This window comes from Miniopterus schreibersii (assembly GCF_964146895.1).
Source record: "Miniopterus schreibersii genome assembly, chromosome: 14".
NCBI classification, from domain to species: Eukaryota; Metazoa; Chordata; class Mammalia; order Chiroptera; family Miniopteridae; genus Miniopterus; species Miniopterus schreibersii.
Window position 1 is genome coordinate 12,919,118 of NC_138114.1, and position 22,900 is coordinate 12,942,017.

The following is a 22,900-nucleotide window of genomic DNA, read 5'->3' on the forward strand; positions in this document are numbered from 1 at the left end:
GGGTACACATGTATATAAGAATGTGTATGAAGATGTATCTGAATGTGTGTGTGTGTGTGTGTGTGTGTTTCTGCTTCTACTGGGTGCTAGATGGGGACCCAGAGACACCTGAGGAGGTAAAGCTTTGGGAGATGGAGAGGCACATACGTGGATGCCCCACCCAAACAGTGACCGCATCGTACCTTGAGGAACAGTGGAGTACAAGGGAGGTTCCACCCAAACTGGGTCCTGGGTGGCCTCAGACAAGCTGGACAGCTCAGGCGTGACCCCTGCTTCTGCACCCCTGACCGCTACAAGGGTAACTCTATTCAACGAGCTGCCCCCCACTGCCCCCAGGAAGCCCTCTGCTTCGGACTCCCATTCCACACCTCGGTTGAGCGCCTCTCTCTGAGCTTTCATTGGGTCAGCACTATAGATGCCACCCTGAATGGCACAGGACTCTGTTTACACATCTGCCCCCGCCCTGGACAGCAAGCACCCCGAGAGCAGGGTTGTTTCTGCTCTGTATCCCAGGGTCTAGTACCGTAAGCAGCTCTTAGACACTCAGTAAGCACCTGTGGAGTGAGCGAATGAGTGAGCAATGTCCTCGGTGTCTCAGTGTTCCCATCCGTGAATTGCAGGTAACAATATGTGGTTCCTGGGAGGATGACCTGAGATGAACTCTAGGAAAGCATGCTTTAAAGTGTTAATGGGGTTAATACAGCATGCAGCCCTTTGAGGTTTGGAGCACCCCAACAGTTGAATGGGACAGCAGGCAGCAGGCATGGTAGAAGGGGAGCAGGCTTTGGAGTCATAAGGATTTGTTTCAAATTCTGGTTCTACTCACAGCGTCTGATGGATCCTGGATGAGCCACTTTACTCTCAGGCTTCAACTTCTCAGCTGTAGCAGAGAGCCATTAGCACTTCCCTTATAAGCGTAAGGGACAGCTTTTACACAGCCCAGGACGCACAGGAGCATCCTGTAAAAGCTGGTTAAACAGAGGCATATGTGCAGGAACATGGAGTGTATACGAGAAAGTGCCAGTAACCTTGAACAGGGAGGATGAGTGTGCCCTGGAGAAGGGGGGCCTGGAATGTGGCTCAGAGAACAGGGGGTTTGGAAAAGCAGGAAGGAAGGCATCCTGGGTGGGTGGACCAGAGTAAGAACATGGGCAGGAGATGAAAGTGGTGATGGGAGTTCTGGGTGTGTGATAAATTACCAGACACTCAGTGGCTTAGAACAACATTATTTGTAATCTCAGACTTTCTAAAGGTCAGAGTATATACAAAGCTTAACAGGGTCTCTGATCAGGGTCTTCCAACGCTGAAATCAAGGTGTCAGCTGGGCTGTGTTCTCATCTGGAGGCCTGGCTGGGGAAAGATGTGCTCCCTTGGCTTATTGGAAGAATTTTCCTTGCAAATCTGGAAATGATGTTGCCATTTTCTTGCTGGCCATTGGCCAGGAGTCCCTCTCAGCTCCTAGAAGCTGCCATTAGATTCTAGTCACATGTCACTCTCATAATATAGCTCACTCCTTCCTTACGTCTTGCTCCCTTCCTACAAGGGCCAAGTCCTTGTAGTAAGTGCTTTTACCTGAATAGTTCAGGCCCACCCAGGACAATCTTCCTTTTGATTAACCCAAATTCAACTGGTTTGGGACTTCAGTTACACCTGAAAAAACCTTTAACCTTTGCCAAATGCAGCCTAATTATGAGTAAAATCTCATCATGTTCGCAGGTCCTATTCAAACTCAAAATAAGATTATACAGGGTTTGTGCATTGGTGCTTGGGTGTGGCCATCATAAACCTGCTTACCAGAGGGCTATCAGGCAATCTCTGCTGGGTCATGAGGCTAGAATTCTGTGACAAGCAGCTTTGCTGTCTGTTTTATACCAACCACCACAGCTGACAGAACCAGCAGTAGATGGGTGACCATGTCCCCATTGCTTAGAAGGCCCTGGTTTGTTTAAAGGGGTGTAACTATTAACAGTGCCCCCTTTACTCTCAAAGTTGTCCAGGGTGGAGGAAACTGTATATTGTCATTTGAGCTAAAGGAAGTGGCTTCTCCCAGAGTCTTCCAGGCTCTTTGACAAGAACAAGGGGTTGAAGGCCTGAGAGCTGTTGTCCTGGCAACATGAGCGAATCTACTCAGCCAGGGCCACACTGTGGAAGGAGAGGGTAAAGGACATGGGGATGCGCAGAGGCCTTGCAAACACCAAGCAATGTTGATAAGGTGTCCCACAGAATTCCCATGACATCCTATGAGAGAAACAGCATCACCCCAAATGTATGGCTGAGAACAACTGAAGCTCAGAAGGTGGCACTGACTAGTCCAAGGTTACACCACCAGGAAAGGGACCATTCGACCTTCCTGGACCTCACCCCCAGTTGGCTGCACCTGCCTGCCTGTCCTGCCACCTGCCCCCTCATGGGCTGCTCCAGAAGCTCACTCAGCCCCTCCCCTAGTGGTCATCTATTTGTTTCAGTGACATTGTTTTCCCACTGAGACACCAAGTTACAAGGCTGAATTGTGAGATGCAATAAGCTCAAACCATGGGTGTTGGGGCTCGTTCTTCTCTGGGGGATATCGAGCAGCTCTCGAGCGCTGGATTTTATCCTGAGGGGAACGTGGACAGACCCTTTCCACCCTGGAACAGGGCTCAAGTGTCAGCTCCCGGGCAGTGAAAATTGCGTCTTCATCAGTGCCTCCCGACGTCTAGCAGCGCTCCAGGGTACCACATGGTCCTCACCAAATATTTGTCCAAAGGATGAGGGAATAAACTCTCGACTCAAGGGAAACTCAACTTTAATATCAAAGCCGACTTATCTCTTTGGAATGCATCCGACCCAGAATCAACAGGGTCCCACTTTCTTTTCTACCTGTCTGGCTAAACCTTCCCTTCATAAGACCCAGTGGCATGACTATAGAATAATACGCATTTTTAAGTAATGGCTGGAACCACTGATTTACGTGAGTTCTCCAAGGCCCAGAGCAAATTAACCAATCAACACCAATTTAATCAGCTCCTCGGCGAGCGGGTGAGAGATTTGCTCACGCCCCGAGCAGCACACGCGTGTGCGCTGACGCTGAGGGCTTCGTGATCTGCGCGACGGGGCCTCACGGAGCCGCCAGATCTGAGAGCCTGATGGGGGACACTTTGTGTGGAATGAAGTGACGCTGCTGATTACTGGCCTCACCTTCGTGTCCTCGCAGGTAGTCCTGATTGCGGGCGACGCGAGCCAGAGCCCGGCTTCTCCCTGCTGGCAGTGGATGGCGGGGTGCCTGGTGGCATTTGCCACAAAACCCCTCCTGATTAATCAGATTGCTCCAATTTTAAGTCAGAGTGTCTCGGGGGCGGCGGGGGAATGCAGGCCTCCCTGTGCTGGGACAAACTGTGAGGAGAAGTGGCTGCACAAAACAGATGAGAAAGCAAGAGAAAGACAGGCTACAGGAAAGGTACTTCCAGCCACGGGGGACTGGGGAGCCCACAGAAGGGACTGTATTTTTCCACTCAAGGCAATTTTATGTAAAGGCAGGTGCGTAACCACGGGGACCCTCCCGGACCCGGGCCGATGCCTTCCTGCCCCGGGTTCTCTGCAGGGCCTGGGTGAGCTGTAAATGCTCTGAGCTTTGATCTCCTCATTCCTTAAAGGGGAAATAGCAGCTACCCCACTCCTAAATTTGTTTTTTTTCTATAGAATGATACACTACCTGAGGATGCCTGTCTCTTCCGGCGGCTTCCAATGAGTGTTGGGGCCTTTTCCCATCACACAAAGCAAGCAGCAGTAGCAAAAGGTAGGTGTATCTGAAAAAGGCTATATTTAAAAAATTTATAAACACATTTGTAGGAAAAGTCTTAGTGATATACACAGTAACTCACACTGAAAGTTGTTTTTTTGTTTTGTTTTGTTTTTTGTTTTTTTACCAAAAATAATAGAAATACACACAAAACATTCAGAAACCCAGGACATGCAGGGCTGCTCAACCCTTTTCTGGTCATGGCCACGGCTCTCAGGCCTATGTCTGCAAATGTAAGCGAGCAGCCTTCACTTGAGCAGAGCTGCGCTGGTGCGCAGTCCAACCCTGGGCTTTCGCACCAGGCGACCACACCTGACTCCAGCGGGGAGGCCACAAGCAGAGTGGGTGCAGGTATCTCAGCTGAGTTCCCAGCCTCCAGACTGAAGTCTTTTCCCTACTGCTTCCCGACCCCCACCCTTTGGCCAGTTGCTGCTCTCTCCCATTTGTCACCCTCTGGCTTCTCACCTGGAATTTCCCCTTCCTTCCCTCTGTTGGTCTTAGATCTCCCCCTAGAACTCTGCTGTCTCCAGTTCTTATGGGATCTCTTCCCACTCCAGTCAAGGAGACGAATGAAATAATCAAGGGATGTGTCTCCCTGGATACAAGGATGCTGATTGTTGCATCGATCACAGGTCAACACCTTCTTTTTCTTCAAAATATGGATGAAGGAAAGACCCCAAACCAAGGGAATCTGGGGAGGCAGCAGGGTCTGGGAAAGGCAGGATCTCGCCTGGCCCTGGAATATTCACAGCTAAGCCGCCCCGAAGCCAGCCAAGCAACTGAGTATTTTTTTAATCATTACTCTTCTAGGGCAGAAAAAGAGTCATTTGCAGCCTGGCAACAGCGATCTGCATGTTCTTCCTTCATGCCAAGCTGTAAACACAGCCTTCTCTCTGCTAAAGCTAATGATGCTAAAAGGCCAGTGACCAGGAGAAATTAAGGTGGCAGCATGGATGGCTGCAGGCACTGGTGGTGCAAACAGGCCAGCAGGGAGTGTTGCAGGAATTGGCACTGTGACCCGTGGGCATTCAGGAGGAACCCAAAAACTCGTTGAGAGAGTCTTGCACCGATGGGCAAGGAGTTCCTACCAGACTCAAGGCTCCATTGCCTGCACTGGTCACTGAGGAGGATCTGCAGTCCAGGGTGGGGCAAGAGCACCGTGGAGAAGGGCAACCGCTTGAGTCTTGACAACAGTCCATGCTCACCACCCTGCCTCTGCCCCGGAGCCCTGCCAGCCTCCTCCTGGGCATGCCCACTGGTTGCTGTTGCCTCCGAGCGCTGCTCCCCTGCACCTCACTCTGGCCCCGGCACACCACAGCGGGCTGGAATGGGTGCAAGGAAAGTGTTCTGACAGCAAAGGAGAAATAGGCCAGAAACACTAATTCAGGTGAGGATATTCCCCACCATATTGCACCACCTCAGAAAGGCTGCACTGAGGAATGGTTAAGAATGTAGCCTTGGGGTCAGACTCCCTGGAAGCAAATCCTAACTGCTAGAAGGGTGGCCATGGGCAAGTGACTTACCTCCAAGCCTCTGTTTTTTTCTCTGTGAAATGGAAATAGATGCAATTCCTATAAAATAAGGATCTAAGTGAAGCACTTAGAACAGGGCTGGCAATAGGAAGTACGTGGTATCAAGATATTAGAGGTTACTATTATTATTATTCCTATTCCTACTACTACTACTACTACTACTACTATTATTATTATGGCTTGGACAAGTAATGCAGGCACTTGGTTTTCTCCTCTCAGGGTTATTGTGAAATTAAAATGAGATTATGCATTGAACTCATTTAACACAGTTCCTGGCACAAAGTTAGTTCTTTAATCAATGTTATCTATTGGTTCCCTGTGCCTGCTCTGCAAACCGTGGTACTCTGTTCCCCCTACAGAGCCAGACGCATAGCAGGAAGACATACAGAGGCCAGGTGTCTCCCACAAATCACCTTCTCATCCACAAAGGGAAAATAGTAATATTACAGAGAAGAGGCCTGGCAGGCACCACCCTAACCAAAGATATGAAAGAATACGTGACCAATAGCAGGACAGACCCACACGGGCGCCCCGTGGTGTGATGCACTGAGAGGAACACAAGGGCACTCAGTGGGATTTTTGCCAGAAATCTGAAACCTGAGTCTCTCCTTGAGAAAATATCAGGCAGACCCAACTGAGGGATAGTCTATTAAGCAACTGGCCTGCATGAGAGCAAACCTGAGGAACTGTTCCAAATGAAAGGAGACATGAAAACCTATTGAAACACATGCACCTGTACTCCATCCAAGATTGGGGGGAAATGAGTATAAATGACAATATTGGCACAATTGATGAAATTAGAATATGGGCTGTGGATTAGATAATACTATTATATTAATGTTCTGCTTCCTGATTTTGATCACTGTACTATGACTGCGTAAGAGACCACCCTTAGTCTTTGAAAATATACACTGAAATATTTAGACACAAACTGAAATATTTAGGGAAAAAGGGGCAGGAACCTTAAATTTTCAATAATTCAGAAAAATTATGTGTATATATATATGTATATATATATACAGAAAACGTTATATCTCTATGTCACTGTCTATATCTATCTATCTAATATCTATCTATCACCTACAATTCATCTAGACCATTTTAGTTATTATTCTGCCCCAAGGATATTCAGTCTCCTGACCCCTTCTCAGGTTGCCTGTTTCAGGATTTTATATCAATGGGATTACATAGTATGCACTCTTTCAGGCCCCGATTCTTGGCTTTACATTATGATTCTGAAATTCATCTGCATTGTGTATAGGAGTGGTCTGTTCATTTTCATTGCTGTATAGAATTTCAGTGTACACTATATGTATATTCTTATATACATGTGCTTGCTATTGGTGTCCATTTTTTGGGGGGGGGGTTTGCTATTATGAATGATGCATCTGAAAATTCTTGCACATGTCTCTTGGTAAACATGCATATGCATTTATGTTGCATTTATTCACAGAAGTGGAGTTGTTGCCTCATAGAGTATGTATATGTTCCACTTTAATAGATACTGACAGGTTTTCACATTGATTGGACTATCTTGCACTTCCACAAGCAGTGTAGGAATTCTAGTTGTTCCACATCCTTGTAAACACTTGATATTGTCAACTTTTTGAATTTTAGCCATTATAAAGGGTGTATTACAGTATCTTATTGTGGGTTTAGTGTGCATTTCTCTAATGACTACTGAAGTTGAGGCCCTCATGTTTGCTGAACGTTTGCATATATAGTCATATGTACAGTCATAGTGACATTTTAGTCAATGATATTTCATATATAGCAGTGGGCCCATAAGATTATAATGGAGCTGAAAATTCTTATCACCTAGTGACATTGTAGCCATTATAATGTTATAGCTCAAACATTACTCACATATTTGTGGTGATGCTGGTGTAGACAGACTTACTGCACTGTCAGTCATATAAAAGTATAGCACATGCAATTATATACAGCACAAAACACTTAGCAATGATAATAAATGCCTGTTACTGGTTTATGTATTTACTGTAATTTTACTGTTATTTTAGAATGTATCCTTTCTACTTATAAAAAAGTTTTCTGTAAAACAGTATGCTGCATATGACAACAGCAGCCTCATACATCCTGTGTTTACTGAGTCTCTTGATGGCATCATTTTCTCTTGTGCTTGATTTAATCTTACATTGTTTTGTGCAGTAACATGCTGCACTGGTTTGTAGCCTAGAGCAATAGGCTCTACCCTATAGCCTAGCTGTGTAGTAGGCTACACCATCTAGGTTTGTGTAAGTGCACTCTATGATGTTTGCACAACAAAACCACCTAACGTCATTTCTCAGATCGTATCCCCTTTGCTAAGAGGCACATGACTGTACTCTTTTGTAAAGTGTTTATTCAAGTCTTTTCCCCATTTTCTGTAAGCAATCATTTCTTATTGATTTGAAATATTTCTTTATATACTCTGGATAGAAGTTCTGTGTCAGATACACTCATTGTAAATATCTTTACTCCGTGATTTGCCCTTTTAACCCTCTTCATAGTATTTTTGGTGAGTATAAGTTTTAATTTTAATTAAGGCCACATTATCAAAATTTCCAGAAACTCATGTGATGGACATTAAGATGACTCAAATACAGGCCCCATCTTTGCAGAAGAGAAAGGGAAGGAAAAACACAGCTAACAGCTCTGAAAGTTGAGAAGGTCAAATCTTGGCAGGCTACATTGAGGAGGTGGCACTGGAGCTAGGCCCTGAAGACCCTGCCATGCCCTCAGCTTTGGAAGAAGCATTAGGGGACCCTGTTGAAGGTCACCAGGAAATTCTCAGCTGGTGCTCAGTGTGGCAGTGAGGGCTGGGGACTTAGAGGGAGAAGAACGGAAGTGGGCAAGTTCAGGGAACTGACCTTTGCCCCTCAGAGAGTCTACTGCAGGCTGCTAACCTGCTCGATAGACTGGGAGCCATCTGGAAGCCGCTGCATTAATCTTTTTTGCAAAAAGGTTACATAAAGTTCTAGCTGCTCCACGGAGAGCCTGCTGAGCAGAGCTGTTCTGATGTGCCTCTCGGCCCTGAGCAGGGAGCCTGCATGCAGGTCGGAAGCGCAAGCCCTGTCTACAGATGTCGAACACCAAGTTTTCCTGCAGAACACAACCCCCCACACATGCACGCACATGCACACACGTACCACAGACACAAGCACGTGTGCATGCCTCTCCACTGTCTTCATCCCCATCTTCTTAAGTAGCCAAAACTTGAAAACTGGAGCCAGAATCAAAGACTGAAACACTTTACCTCTCTCTTTCCTCTCTCTCCTCATGATGTGAGCTCTTTTTATAAAAAATGTTTTTGTTCCCCCTTTAACAAATCATTTTCAGATGCACAACCTCTATCAGTGTATTTCTCCGTCTCTGTCTCAGTGTCTCTGTCTCTAGTTTCTCTCCAGGTAGTGGAGACAGGCCGTGGGCCGGGAGATGGGCGTTGCGGTGGAGTGTTGGCAGCAGGTAGGTGAACAGAATGCAGGGCAGAGAACAGGCAGCCCAGCTCAGAGGATCCTCACCAGCACTGGGCCCGGGCTTTGAGGGGGAGGAACATTCACTGAGACCAGCACTTCCTATGCATTATTTAATCCCCCACTAGCCCATTTTACAGATAGGGATACTGAGGTTAGGTTGGAGTCAAGACCTTGTCCGACATCACCTTAAGTGGCACAGATGTGAGGAGAAAAGTCTGCTGACTCTTCCTGCTACTTAAAACTGACCAGGGCCACTGGGGAAGTATTTCCTCAGCACCTGAACAAAACCAGACCCTGAGCCCAAACCTAGAACAATCCATGTGCAGTAAATGTTAGTGGGAACAAAACCAGCCTCCTTGTCTCTCACGCCAAACACCCAATTAATCTGTACAGACAGAACCACGCCCGCATACTTTATTATTTAACCGGAGCTTAAGTATTAGTGAAGGTACCATGCTGGGCTCCTAGGAGAAAGCCAAGGCCCCTGCTCCCCGGAGTCCACATGTACTAGAGAACGATCGTGGGGGCTGGGCTCATGGAAAGAAAGCCAGAGAGAGGAAGGCAGTGCAGGGCAGGGGCTGCTGAGCTGGGAGCTAACCAGCTCCGGCTCCAACCTGGAACATGGTAGGTAGCATGTTGAATCCGCCACGGCCCGGGGTTCGTGTGCCAAGCCGGGCACCAGCGTTTTTGTTGAAAGGAAATCACCAGCACGGGCTGCTCACCAAACCTACCCCCGGCGCACACTTGATCCCAGGGAGGGCCAGCCTCCTCCAGTCGTCGTTCCTGGCGGCCGCGCAGCTTTCCTGTCCCCCTGTCCTGGCCGAGGCTGGCACCCCCGCGGGCAGCGGCTCTAGAACTGGAAGTCCCAGGTGGACGCAGGATCGGCAGCCTGAAGACAAACGGCCTGGGCGTTCCCTAGCAACCTGCCTGCTCCACAGCAGTTCCACAGCCGGCACCCTTCCAGCCATTTGCACCTCGCCTTGGCTTTAGGTGCTCCGGGGCGCTTCCTAATGTCCCTTCAAGGACCCACGGAGCCATTTGCTTATAAAACCTCCCCCTCCCCCGCCCGCCCCCACGGCTGCCCTGGCGCCAGCGCTTAGTGCAATGAGCCCTCTGCCTGGGTGGCTCATTGAGCACAGTCCTCCTTCCCCAGTGACAGCGACGTGGGGGGACCGCCTCTCTGTGGCGCTGTCCGTGGGCCGTGCTGGGGTGGGAGGGAATGGGGGGGGATCCAGAGACAGAAGCAAACAAGCCCAGCCAGCGGCAGGCAGAAGGGGGCAGGGCAGGGGCTGAGGGGGAAGGGGAACAGGGTGCAGGAGGGAAAGGGGAGAAGAGGAGGGGGGCGGGAGGCGGGGAGGGGAGGGGAGGCCACTTCATTTATTTATTGTGATGCCAGTCGGAGTGTTGGTCTCATGTGTGGGGAACAGACTGTATTTTATGTTTTAATCCTCCAAGCTGTGTGTGTGGGCTGGGGATAATTACGTTGAAAAATGTGGATAATATGCGGAAGGTTCTTTTCGTGGGGAATGGATCGCTCCAGCGGAATATCTTCCTCATGGCAACCGGTGCCTTTTCCATAGGCCGCTCAGGAGACGCCGGTAATTGGGAGCGGGCGGGAGCCTCGGGCCACCCCAGCCAGCCAGGCCCTCCTCTGCGGCCCGGCATCCCTCACCCCTGCCCCCCTGCCCCCCTGCCCACCAGCCCCGATGACAGGCAGGGTACTAACAGGAGGCCTGACTGCTTTCTCCTCGCAGCCTTGGGGCCTCGCTGAGGAATGCGGGAAGGAGTGACAGGCAGGCTGCTAGGAGACAGAGCAGGGGTGGGTGCCTGCTGTCTGTGTGCAACACCATGCACACACGCACGTGCACACGCACTCACCTCCTGTACCTGTCCGCACATGATTCACATGTGCATGTGCACACCCGCCCTCACCCCTCCACACTCACTCCTATTCATACACATACACACATACACTTCCACATACACGTTTACATACACACACACACAGGCACATGCACACTCACACATCCCCATCTTCACACACAAAACGTGCATGCATACACATACACTCACATGCTCTCATGCACAGTAATACACACATGTGCACTCAAATACCCACTAAATCTCTTTCACATGCTTAGATATTTACAAATACCCAGACAGTCACCCATAGCTACACATGTGAGCACCTGCCCATTGTCTCACATGCTCACATACACCCTCATATACAGCCGGGACAGAAGGAGGTTTACAGTCGTGAGAAATGAAACACAGTTTATTCTTTATTATTACTTATTAATTGTTGTCATTTTCCATAACAAACAACTGTAAGCCTACTTTTGCCCCCTTGTATACTCACACACACACACACACACACACACACACACACAGCTGCTTTCCTGGGGCTGACCACTGTGAAGTGGAATCAGAAATATTGCCAGTGACATTTTTATTTGGAATTAAAAAGAAAAAAAAAAAGAAATTGACATCTGTCTTCCCTAAAGGGCCACAAAAGCATATCCACAACCCTCACGTTCTAAATGTTTATTTTTTCATACACATGCTTTAGTGACTGCACAGCTCACTTAATTTGAGCCACATGGCGAATTTGCAGACTTTCCTTTGGCTCATGCAGGCTGCTGATCTGATGCCTGTTTACTCAGAAACTGCAGATCCAGTGGAAAAAATACCCCAACCTACTGAGGTGCCAATTAGCTGCTCTTCCCACCGGTGGACCAGTGTCCTGCAGAAGGAAATTCACGGGCAGAGCAGCAGGGTCCCGGAACCCCGGCTGTGATGAATGGGGCTTCTGGCTCCCCTGGGACTCGACTGGTTATTTTGTAGGAAATTGAATTTCTTGGTACATTAGAGGACGTGCTAATGAGCACTAATGTTGGGCCGGGAGGGCTGGGGTAGGCTCCGACCTGGGCGTCAGCTGGGTCAGCCTCCACTCTGCCTCTGGAATCCCCGGACCCTCTTCCCCTCCACCCTCTCCTTGCTCCCACGGCCAGACCAGCACAGTGCCACCCCTACCCCAAAGCTCTCCCCCCTGGCACTGTTCCTGCTTCAGTTCTTGTCTCTCTTAAGAGTCTATGCTGAGCTCAAGATGCCTTCTCAGCATCTGCCCACACCCAACCATCCGTGGGCAGCTGCCCCTTAGACAACTTAAGGCCTACAGAATTTAGCCAGAATTTCTCACCTTCTTAAAGCCTCTTAAGGACATTTCTCTGCCACCAGCCTCCCTGTCTGGGCTTATCTTCTGCTATTTCTCTACTCCTGCCCTCCTGGTGGGCCAGACAGCATTGGCCATTGTTCCCTGAACTTGCCCCGATCTTACAACTTGACCACCCCCGCCCCCACCACACACCCACACCCACAATTGGAGAAAGCTCCACATGCACCCTCAGTTAACTCCCATCACAGTGGGAGTGATAGAGGTCAAAGTCCCCGGTGGGGGGGGGGGGGTGTATCTGCAAAGCTTAGAAGATCCGGTTCCCTGCAACTGCTGAGTTGCCTTCTGTTACGTCCCCCTTTGTCCACTCTGCCTCAGCCATGGTAGCCACGCTCACGTGCTCGGGGTACACCCCCAATGCAGGCCTTAGGGCTGGCTCTTTTTGCTGTCTGGAAGGTTCTCCACCTACACATGCACATGGGTCCCTCTCCACCTTGCTAGGTCATTCCTGGGATATCATCTCCTTGAGGCCATACCTAGTCACCTTGTTTATAGTGCCATTCTCCCCCAACTCTACTCCCCTGCAGCCCTTGCCACCTGACACTGTGTGTGTAGCTTTCCAAAGGCATACACTGTCACTGTTTTGGTCTCTGCTGTAACTTCTGCAGGCAACACAGGAGCAATTACTTAGCTGATCCGCAACTGTCTGTTGAAAAAATAAATGATGAAGATTTGTCCAGCCACCAGTGCCCACCCAGCCTTCCCAGCCTGTCTCCAGCATGGCCTGTTTGGGGTCCATCTTAGGCTGGCAAAAGAAGCTGTACTTTGCTTTCTCCAAACTTCTGTTGTGGGTTCTTGTTGCATATTGACCCAGATCACAAACCCATTTTTTAATTGAATATATCTTCATTGTGTTTTTAGGTATTTTACATGCATTATCTGATTTGCTATTCACAAACATGCAGGGATGTAGGTAATATTATATCCCTTTGACAGATGAATAAACTGAGGCTCAGAGAGGTCACTCATCCAGGTCACACAGATTTCACCTTCCTGTGCTCTCTCTGGTGTACCTCCCACCCCACCAGCACTATTAATAACCCTTCTTTCTGGTGGGCAGTAGTCTCTGTTCCTCAGCTAGCACACAGCTCTCTGCAGTTGATCTGGGCCATGTCTGAAGTGTGAATCACTAGAAAGAAGGCCCTGCTCCTTAGCCCAGAGGGCACTGCCATGTCTGAGACCCAACAAGAGAATTTGTTTCCACTGAAGAGTGGGTTTCCTTTGGGGGTCTCTAATCCAGCACTTCCTGGGTTCCTGACCACCTCACCTTGGGCATATTTCTTTATCCCTTGGGCCTCTGTTTTCATATCTATAAAATGGGTATAATATGTGCCTCCAGGGTAGTCATGAAATGGCATATTCTATGTGCACAGAAGGATGTCAGTAAAGTTTAGGTTTGTTCTAGCCTCCAAACAATCTTTCTATAAATAATTTATGAACTCCTGATGCAGGGAAGTGCACCTTACCAACTGATGCTTGTGTCATTGCCCAAAATTGCTTTCTCTGTACTGGGCAGCCACCCTGTGTTGTGGACCCATGGGTGCTAGCAGGTAACCAAAAGTGCATGCCATTTATCGTGGAAGCTGCCCTATAACACAACTCCCATCTCGAAGCAGCTGTGGTGTCAGGATGCCGAGGGGTTTCCCTAGGGATACCCAGAGGGGTGCAATAGGGGGATGGGATAAAACCCAAACAGAGGAGGGGTGTCCAGGCCCCCCCCAAATCCAGACTAAGGTAGGAGGACAGAGAGGCAGGAGCAGGGAAAGAGTTGCCCGCCACCCCCCCACCCCACCCCGGAGCAGAGACAAGGCACAGGGCCCAAGGATGAAAGCTGGTGGGAGATGGATGTGTTTGCAGCCCCGGTCCCGGGGACGTGTCCGCGCCACAGCCTCTCAGCCACTGTGGAGCAAACAAAGCCAGAGGTGCTGCGGCAGACATCGCACGCGGCTGGGAAACAGGGGCCGTCTGCACCTTTCAATGCTCTCGTCTCATTAATCTTGTACCTCTGCAGTCCTTCTGAAGAGCGCACTCACAGCGGCTCATTCATTACGGCTCTAATAACAGCGCGGGTATTAAAGCGCCGCTGCCGAGGAGCTGGCCTCTGCAGCTGCAGAGAGCCAATACCTTTTTAAATACATTTACACGGCAATAAATAAAAGCGGTCTCAGTTTACCTCTTTATTAAACTCTATTTGCTCGTCAGAGTTAAGGGCCGCGTTCGTGTCTTGCTATTCAGATTTATTCGTGCGCGTCTCCTAGGCCGGCCACATTTATTCCACAGCGCGGTAATGGTGGCTGCAGCTTAACGGGGCCTTTCATCACCAGGCAGCCCTCATTAAGGGCTCCGCTCCAGGCCCCTGGGCGCAATTCGACCACCACGAAGACCACCCCCATTATCCGGAGGGGAAGATGAGGCAGAGAACCAGCATGCCCTGATTAGTCTCGCCCAGCAACCAGCCGGCTGATGACCCGCGGCGGATGGATCAGTGTCCCCCAAAGTCTGTTCTGTGGAGACGGCCCCCTAAAGGAGCTGCAGCATCTTACAGAAGCCCACCTCCATCCACAGTGTTGAAAATTCACAGGCGTGTCAGCACAGCCTGCAACCTGTTCAAAGTGATCTTGCCTTTGAAACCGCTTTCTCTGTCTCTCTCAGCACCTGGTCTTGTTCTATGGAACCACCATTCTGTATGTTTGTGGGGAGTTCAGGACTTGCTCATCTGGAAGGTTTTCCCCACTGAGATATCTTGACTGCTCCCATCACAAACAATTTCTTGCCTCCATGAACAGTTAAATGAGAGTCCTATTGCCTCCCTCTAGGACTTTGTCTTCTCTGAGAGCCCTGGACTCTGACAAAGACCCCAGTAGACAGGTAGGCATACTCACTGCCATAAGCCCCTGCCCCAAAGCTCATGGGATGCAGAGCCAAGGCCACTGTCCCCAGGCTTGGGCCAAAGCAAGTGAGTGCCAGGATGCCGGCTGATTGTGGCATGACCAGAAGACCTAGGTGGGATAGGACTCTCTGGGCAGGTACTGAAAACAGGGTTTTGCAGCAGCAAGATGGAGAGAATCTGGGAGAGCCACGTGAGGGCACCCGGATGCGTGGGCCTGGCCTCCCGCAGAGGTGAGAGGTGCCTTATCCCCAGCGAGGTCCAGCAGTGAATGAACTGCTCTCAGCTCACCTGCGGAGTTCTCACTCTCCAGGTTCCTGCAATGGCTCACCTGTGATGACGGTGAGCCACACACCAAGAACTCATTACTACCTCCAATGAGGCAGCAGACCCGGGAGAAAACAGGACCATTGTCCCAATTTCATGAACGGAGAAAGTGGGCACAGAGAGATCTAATGTCTTGCTCAAGGTCGCACAGCTAGTCAGGATTTCAATTCAGGAAATCCACTCCCCTTTCTAACCTCTGCACTGCCACCCTGCCTGCAGAAGCAGTGTCAGGAACCATCTCAGCACTAAGGGACTACTGAGAGGCACTGGCTTGGAGTGAGGGAGGCTCTGGGGTCAGACCCCTGAGTTAGAGTGAGGGAGGCACTGCCTGGTCAGCCTGCTGAAGGGGCCCCAGGTCCTGCAGTCACTTCATTGCTCCACTGCTGACTATTGGAGTCCTCCTTCCCCAGGATTTCCTGCTACTTCTCTTTCTTTTGCCCCCATCCCACCCTCAAGAGCAACCTGGCCTAGGCCCAGTTGGAATGATCAGGAAACCTGCGGATGAAGATTTTAGTCCAAGATTCGCAGATCTCTAGCTGAGACTTTGGGCAGCTCACCTCACCTCTCTGAGCCCAGGGGAGTCAGAGCATGAATCAACATCCTAGACATTATTCCATGCGTGGTACAGAGATTTCTTCTGAAAGAAAGGGGACAGGCAATGGTCTCAGGCTGGCCTTGGGTCCTGGCTAGCTGACATACAAGCTGCGCCAACATAGGCGAGCCACTTACCCCTCCAGGTCTCAGCTTCCACATTGGGAAAGGTGAGAGGATGCCATACCATAGACACATGCACATGCCATATTCACATGGAGGGATGGGATATGCAGGAGGCACCCAGCACGTAGCACACAGGAGGTGCACAAGAAATGTTGATTTAGTTTCATCTTAGCTTCACAGCAGCTAAGGCAGGGGAGAGAGCTTGTTCGTGTCAGTGTAAGTTCAGGGAGAGAGTAGCCGAGCAGCCTGCCCGTTTGCTGACAGCGCCCGAACGCCGATGCACCAGGTCATGGCCAGAGGGGCTGGGCTGCCCCACTCGCTCTTCTTTCCCCCGTTCTGGAGCCGTAGGTTGGGCAGCCCAATAGTCATGCTTAATTCTCCTTGTCCCTTGTCTGCTGGAGATCTAAGTGGTGACTTTCCCAGTCACCTGGCAGTTAGGAGAGGTCACAGGATTGAGTTCTGGCCAATGAGACAAATAAAAAATTTTAAAATCTCCAGGGTGGTCAGTTGGCTTTTATAGAAGGTTTTGTGGAGTAAATGAGGCATTCCTAGTCTTGACTGTGGTGATGGTTTCGTATGTGTACATGTACCAGAAGTGATCACAGTTAACAACACTGTGTTGCATATTTGAAAGTTGCTAAGAAAGTAGATCTTAAATGTTTTCATCACAAGAAAAAATAGCGTAACTGTGTATGGTGATGGGTGTTAACTTGTAGTAATAATTTTGAAATATATACACATATCAAATCATGCTGTACACCTAAAACCAATATAATGTTATATGTTGATTATATCTCTTTACATATGTGCAGTTTATTATCTGTCAGTCACACATCAGTGGAGCTGGTTTTTAAAGTCTACCAGATGTTTAGGGAAAGATTGGCTTCCCAAATCTAAAGGACCTTCATGGAAGAGGCCTCTAACTTCCCCTCCTGCAGCTTCGAGTGCTGACTGAATACCTGAGGCTGGGTTGGCCACCTGATAACCAAGAGTGACAAACATGCTGGAAAGGCCAAGATTGTTCCTGAGAGGATGGCACTAAACCTGTTCAGAGGCACCTTTTTGTTATATAAGGAAAATTAACAGCGATTTGTTTAAATGTCTGTAAGTGAGGGTTTTGGTTCCTTGCAGCCCAAAGCCTTCCGACATGTACTTAGGTGCTCAATCAGTGTTTGCTGAATAAATGCACTAAGTACTGGATCAACCAGCCAGCTGAGAAGGAGAGGCTTCTGTGATCTCCTGGGTCTGGGATCAGAGCTGGTTGTGGAAGGATGGGGAGGGGTTGGTTAGGGAGAGAAGGCCCAGGGAGGTTCAAGGCAGGGAGAACCACAGGAACAAAAGGTGCAGAGATGGGGACAAGCAAGTCACCCACTCTCAGGTAACCCCCCTAAGGAAGAAGCAGCTGCATCCCCCTTCCTCCATCGTGGCTAACAAGCCATCCCATATTTTGCTTTCCTCCCCACATTACATTTTTTTCAGTGGCAGAAAATTACAGCAGGCAAGTGGCAATTGATCTCTTCACATTATTTTGAGGCAATTATATTGAAATGGGAAACAATGCTTCCAGGAAAGAGCCCGATAACTGAGTTGGCCACCAAGACAGATAGGGGAGGCCAATTTTGTACCATGGAGAAGCTGACCAAATTTCCTACCCCTGAACTTACAGTTAATTACTGCCTGGAAATCTTCAAAGATAACTTCTGCTTCAACTCAGTGGACAGAGGGCAGGCCCAAGTCAGGCAGGCACCCCCAAAAGGACTGCTTTGCCTTGAGCCTGCTGGGACCCCATCCCGATGGGGGACCCTCAAACCCCCACCTAACAAGAGGGTCTCTGCCCCCAAGTCTGAGCACACAAACCAGCTTCAACAGAAGGCAGATGCTATAACTCCCCAAATTTAGAACAGCCTAGGACCCCTGACAAAAGCAAATTCCCTCAGGCCCCCAATATTGGCTTAAATTATTGTATTTGAATGTTTCAGATGAAGAAATAAGCTATAAAACCAGCAAAAGTGAATTAACAACATCAATTTAGTGTGAAAGACCATGCTGTCCTTGCTGTACCAGAATTCGCATCTGAGACCTGCAGATGGTGACGCCTGATGCAGCAAATCTTGGGAGAGTGTCATGTCCCTGTTGTTGCATGACATGAGATGAGGCAAATCCCCACCACTTCTCTACACTAGAACCTCTGCAGTGTCCGTTCACACAGCGCGGCCGTGGGGCCATTGGCCCTCTCCCAGTGGGGGAAGTGTCACCAGGCCTGCCCTTGATATTCCTCATTAGTCTGTTAATCTGCTGGCCTCCTGATTGTAACACATTCACAAAATCTGAAAATGTAGGGGGCACCTTGGTGTCAGGCCGTTCTCTGTATTCGTGTTTCCCAACCTTTGCTGCACATCAGAGCTGCTGGGAGAGCCTTTAAAAATCCTAATGCTCAGGTTAAACCTCAGAGCCCAGGTCAAGCTCTCGAACGTGAGCGGGAATCGGAACCACACTGAGAACTTGCTGAAATCCAGATCACTGGGTCCCAGCCCGAGTTTGTAACTCAGTGTTAGCATTCCTAACCTGCGCCCAGACGATGCCCATGCCGCCGCTGGAGAGCCACGTTCTGAGGATCAGCAGCTTCCGTGATCTGGATAAGCTCATGGTCACTTGTTCCAGGTTCTAAAAGAAATGAAAGCATTTGCATAAAAAACTCAATCCCAAAGTATGAAGCTGAGAAACCCAGTTTGAGAAATAGCATTGCAGTGGACCCAGCATTAAATTAGGAGTAAAAAAAGGGGGGGGCTCAAGTCCTACCTATACTCCTGTATCACCTACTCACCCCTCTGAGTCTCAGTCTAGGACCTGGGGAGATGGGAATAGTGTCTCTCAGAGAGTGACTTGGATGCCCAACATCACTAATCATTAGGGAAATGCAAATCTAAACCACAATGAGATGCCACCTCACATCCACAGGATGGACACGATGAAAACAAACAAACAACGGACACGGAAAGTAACAATGTTGGCAAGGACACAGTGAATTGGAGCCCACTTGCACTGCTGGTAGGAATGTAGGATGGTGCAGCTGCTATGGAACACAGTATGTGGTTCCTCAAGTAATTAAAAATAGAGCTATCGTATGATCTAGCAATTCCACATCTGGGTATAGACCCCAAAGAATTAAAAGCAGATCTTGAAGAGACGTTTGTGCACCCGTGTTCACAGCAGCATTACTCACAGTAGCCAAAGGGTGGAAGGAACTCAAGTGTCCACTGGTGGATGGTGGATAGACACAACCTGCTCTATACATACTACAGAACAGTATTCAGCCTTAAAAAGAAAGAAAAGTCTGACACAGGCTACAACATGCATGAACTTAAGGACACTATGCTACGTGAAATAAGCCAGACACAAAAAGATGAATCCTATATGACTTCACTTATACGAGGTACCTAGAGTAGTCACATTCACAGAGACAGAAAGTAGATAGGTGGTTGCCAGGAGCTGGAGGGAGGGAGGCAAAGGGAAGATGTGTGTGTGTGTGTGTGTGTGTGTGTGTGTGTGTGTGTGTGTGTGTATGTGAGAGAGAGAGAGAGAGAGAGCGAGCACAGCCTGGAGAATTGCAGTGAGACGCTGCATGGGTTAGGTGGGAAGAGACTCAGGTTTTGGTCCCAGCTCCATGACTGACCTCGCTCCCTGTCTGACCTTGGTCAAGGTGCTTATAAGCCCTATGAAGATGAGAAGAGGGCTAATAATAACTGACAAGCTTGCTATGACGCTCAAGTATATGTGGAAGTACTTTTTAAACCACAAAGTACTAAATGGCTTATTTTGTAAATTATAACATATTTCTAGGGTTTTAGGAAAACCTGTGAAACAATTTACAAAGGCCACACGGATCCATCTCCTCTGTCCATGTTCAGACTGTTTTCCTAAAGAGACCCTTCTAGCAGTTTGTTGAGAAGTCCCCTGTATTTCCGAAGCTGAAAACAATGATCTGAATCCCAAAGACGGTTGCTAATGGGTGGCCCATGCAAGGGGACCTACTCAGTCTCTCTGCGTTTACCGCTAGGGAGACCATTAGGAACTAGCTCCTCTTCGTTGCATGCCCCATACGTAGCTGAGGCTCAATGCAAGTTAAGCAAATGCTTCAATAAGTGAAACGAATAAAGGCTTTTAAAGACATCCCTCCATGGCACAGCTAACACAGAGCTCAGAAGTTTGCTGACACTTCAACATTTGTGAGATAGCAAAGAAGAGGGTATTTTATGAGGAAACCAAGAGGGATCTTGGAAAACCAAGTAGTTGAGAAACATGACAGCAGTTGAATTTCATTTCAGAGAATAATTTAAAGTGTTTGCTCAAGCTGGTGGATTATGAATTACTTGTAACCTTTAAGGAAAAAAGGGGAAAAGATGGAAATTACCTTCATGTCTTCAGGAGAAGTTCATCCCGACAGGCCTGGATCTCCTTCCCAAAGATGCCTGGACCCCAAACCAGAAGGGAAGAGAGTCAAGTTCCAGGTTTGCCAAAGGCAGGTCCAAAGAGCTCTCTCTTTTTTGGAAAACTGAAAAACAGCAGCTGGAAACAGGACCAGGGGAGTTCAATTTAGGAGCTCGCATTTATCTTACTCCATTTGGCAGAAGTCAACAGCTACTCAGAATGGAAAGCCCAAAATTCAAGGCAGGGAGAGAGAAATCGCTTTTTCTGGGCCATGTCTAATTAACCCTTGGAGCAGCACAGCAATTTTGTTTTACGGCGACGTCTTGCTTAGGAAGACTCGAAAATAAAGATTGAACGTGGGGTGTTCCTGAGCGCTGCTCCTGCTGCGTCCCACAAGTGGAACAAGACGCATTAGGGGAACGAGCATGTCTTCTGGAGCCTTCGCCTACGGTTACAGTTTTTAAAAGGCTATGAAAAGTCAACTGTGTGCTTCCTGCTGCCCTCTCTTCAGGGCGAGTGTGAATTGCCTTTGTCTGGGTGTGTTCTGACTGCGACCCTGACTCTCCCAAAACAAGACTTTGCAAGTAGACACACAAAGATCATCTCTCTCATTCTCTTGAGGTCTGGGAAAGAATTTCTTAGGTTGTTGGAAAGCTATCTGAAGAAAAAAAGAAGAAAAGAAAGAAATCCTCAGCCCACAGGTGATCAGTGACTTTGGCCAGAACCCATTTGACAGTCTCTGAACTAAGGGCCAGAGCTGGTTTGAGGGCTCAGACAGACCCGACGGCCTTGCAGGTGAAAAATCCGCTTCGTCTTCTCCTGTAAACAGCTGCATTAGCACCGCAGGCAGAGCATAACACAGGCTCCACCTTGAAGACGTTAAATCTCCTCGTTATTCAAAAGGCACGCAAACTGGCCGAGGGCTCCGTCTAAAAGCAGAGACCCTGTGCCAGCCAGCTGCGTGGGAGTCGGCGACGGCCATTCTTCACTTTAAGCAGATTGCTTCTACAGAATGTCGAATTTCCAGATGTGATAAAGCAGAAAACTATGTGTGATGCTTATATGGACAAAATGATCCCTAAGACCTCCCCTAGGTCTAGTATTCTGTGATTTGGAAGCTTTGGGTGTGTGTACAGCGGATTAGAAAGCAGCCTCTGCTGGTAGCTGTGGTTGCAGCCCAGCCCAAGCAGACGTGGGAATTAGAGCCGGCGCTGGTTTAGGAAGCGCTGCCTATGGTAGTAAATGTTTATGTGAAAATTCTTGGCTGAAGATGAAGAGAAAAGTACAAGCTCAAAGGTCAATTATGGCCCTGGCAGTGTGGCTCAGTGGTCAGAGTGCTGACCCGCACACTGAAGGGCCTCGGGTTCAATTCCAGGTCAAGGCGGTGCACCTGGGGTACAGGTTCAGTCCCTGGCCACAGTCAGGTCACGTGCACAAGGCAACCGCTCCATGTCTCTCTCCCCTTGATGTTTCTCTCTCTCTTTCCTTCTCCTCCTTTCCTCCCTTCCATTCTCTCAAAAAAATCAATGGAAAAAATATCTTCGGGTGACGATTAACAAAAAGGGGGGGGGAAAAGTCAATTATGGAATAATCGTGAAACAAGAGACATGGGAAGGTCTGTGGAGTGCTGAAAAGAACAAAAAGCATACACAGCACATTGTGACTCAACTACCACACCCTCCCACACACCAGAGGGAGCAGATGCCGGCACAAACTTTTCCTTTACAAAATATCTTTGATTTAGTATTTTGAGATATATATCTAACTTCGTAATAGAAGCCAATGGAAAAGTGATTTATTTCTTTATCTCCTCACAGCCAATTAAGAAAAAAGTTTTATATTGCAAGTGACAGTCACACAATGGGCATTCTCTAAGTTTAAAGGCACATAAAGTTGGTCCCCAGAGAACAAAGGCTGATCTGTCAAGACAGTTTAAGAATCTCAAGTCAGAAGGACAGAGTGTGATGCAAATACGTAGTGCATAGTGACACATAGTGCATTAGAAGTGGAAGGGTCTCAGAAGTCCATCTTACCCAGTTTCCCCATTGTACAGATGGAGAAACTGAGGCCCAAAGAGCAGTGGTGATGTTCCAAGGGCCTTTCAGCAAGAGGGTAATGTAGTCACAGACAGACTCAAGGTTTATTGCTACCAGCTCAGAGCTCTTTATAATTTGATAGCCCAACTTCTGGATTTTCCAGTAAACTAGACTGTCCTATAATCCCACCAAAGCATGATTACACATTGAAAATTCCAATAATTCTTCACCAAAGTATATTTCCCAGATGGTCTCTTCCCCACCCCCAGGAGGTGGGCCTGACTTTTGATTCAGAAATTCTGGTTATGGTAACAGTGTACCCCTCTAATCATATTAACCCAGGTAACTGTGTCAACATGGTAAGGTGCCCTGGAAGGTTAACCACACAAGAGCATGAGTAAAAAGGAGCTGACCCTAACCCACCCTGAGCCCTCTTCCTGCAGGAAAAGCAGCTCCTGCCCCCAACCCCCAGGACCCCTTGTAGGAG

General features: G+C 48.6%; 1 long non-coding RNA gene across 1 annotated transcript; it reads right to left on the reverse strand.

Annotated features, from left to right (window-relative positions):
• Window positions 1–14,181: 14,181 nt before the first annotated feature.
• On the reverse strand, window positions 14,182–21,035 carry LOC308567024. Its single transcript, XR_014000257.1, has 3 exons — window positions 20,361–21,035; window positions 18,515–18,613; window positions 14,182–16,408 (listed from the first exon to the last, which is right to left on the reverse strand). It is a non-coding gene; the product is annotated as an uncharacterized lncRNA (long non-coding RNA).
• Between the last annotated feature and the right edge of the window lie 1,865 nt (window positions 21,036–22,900).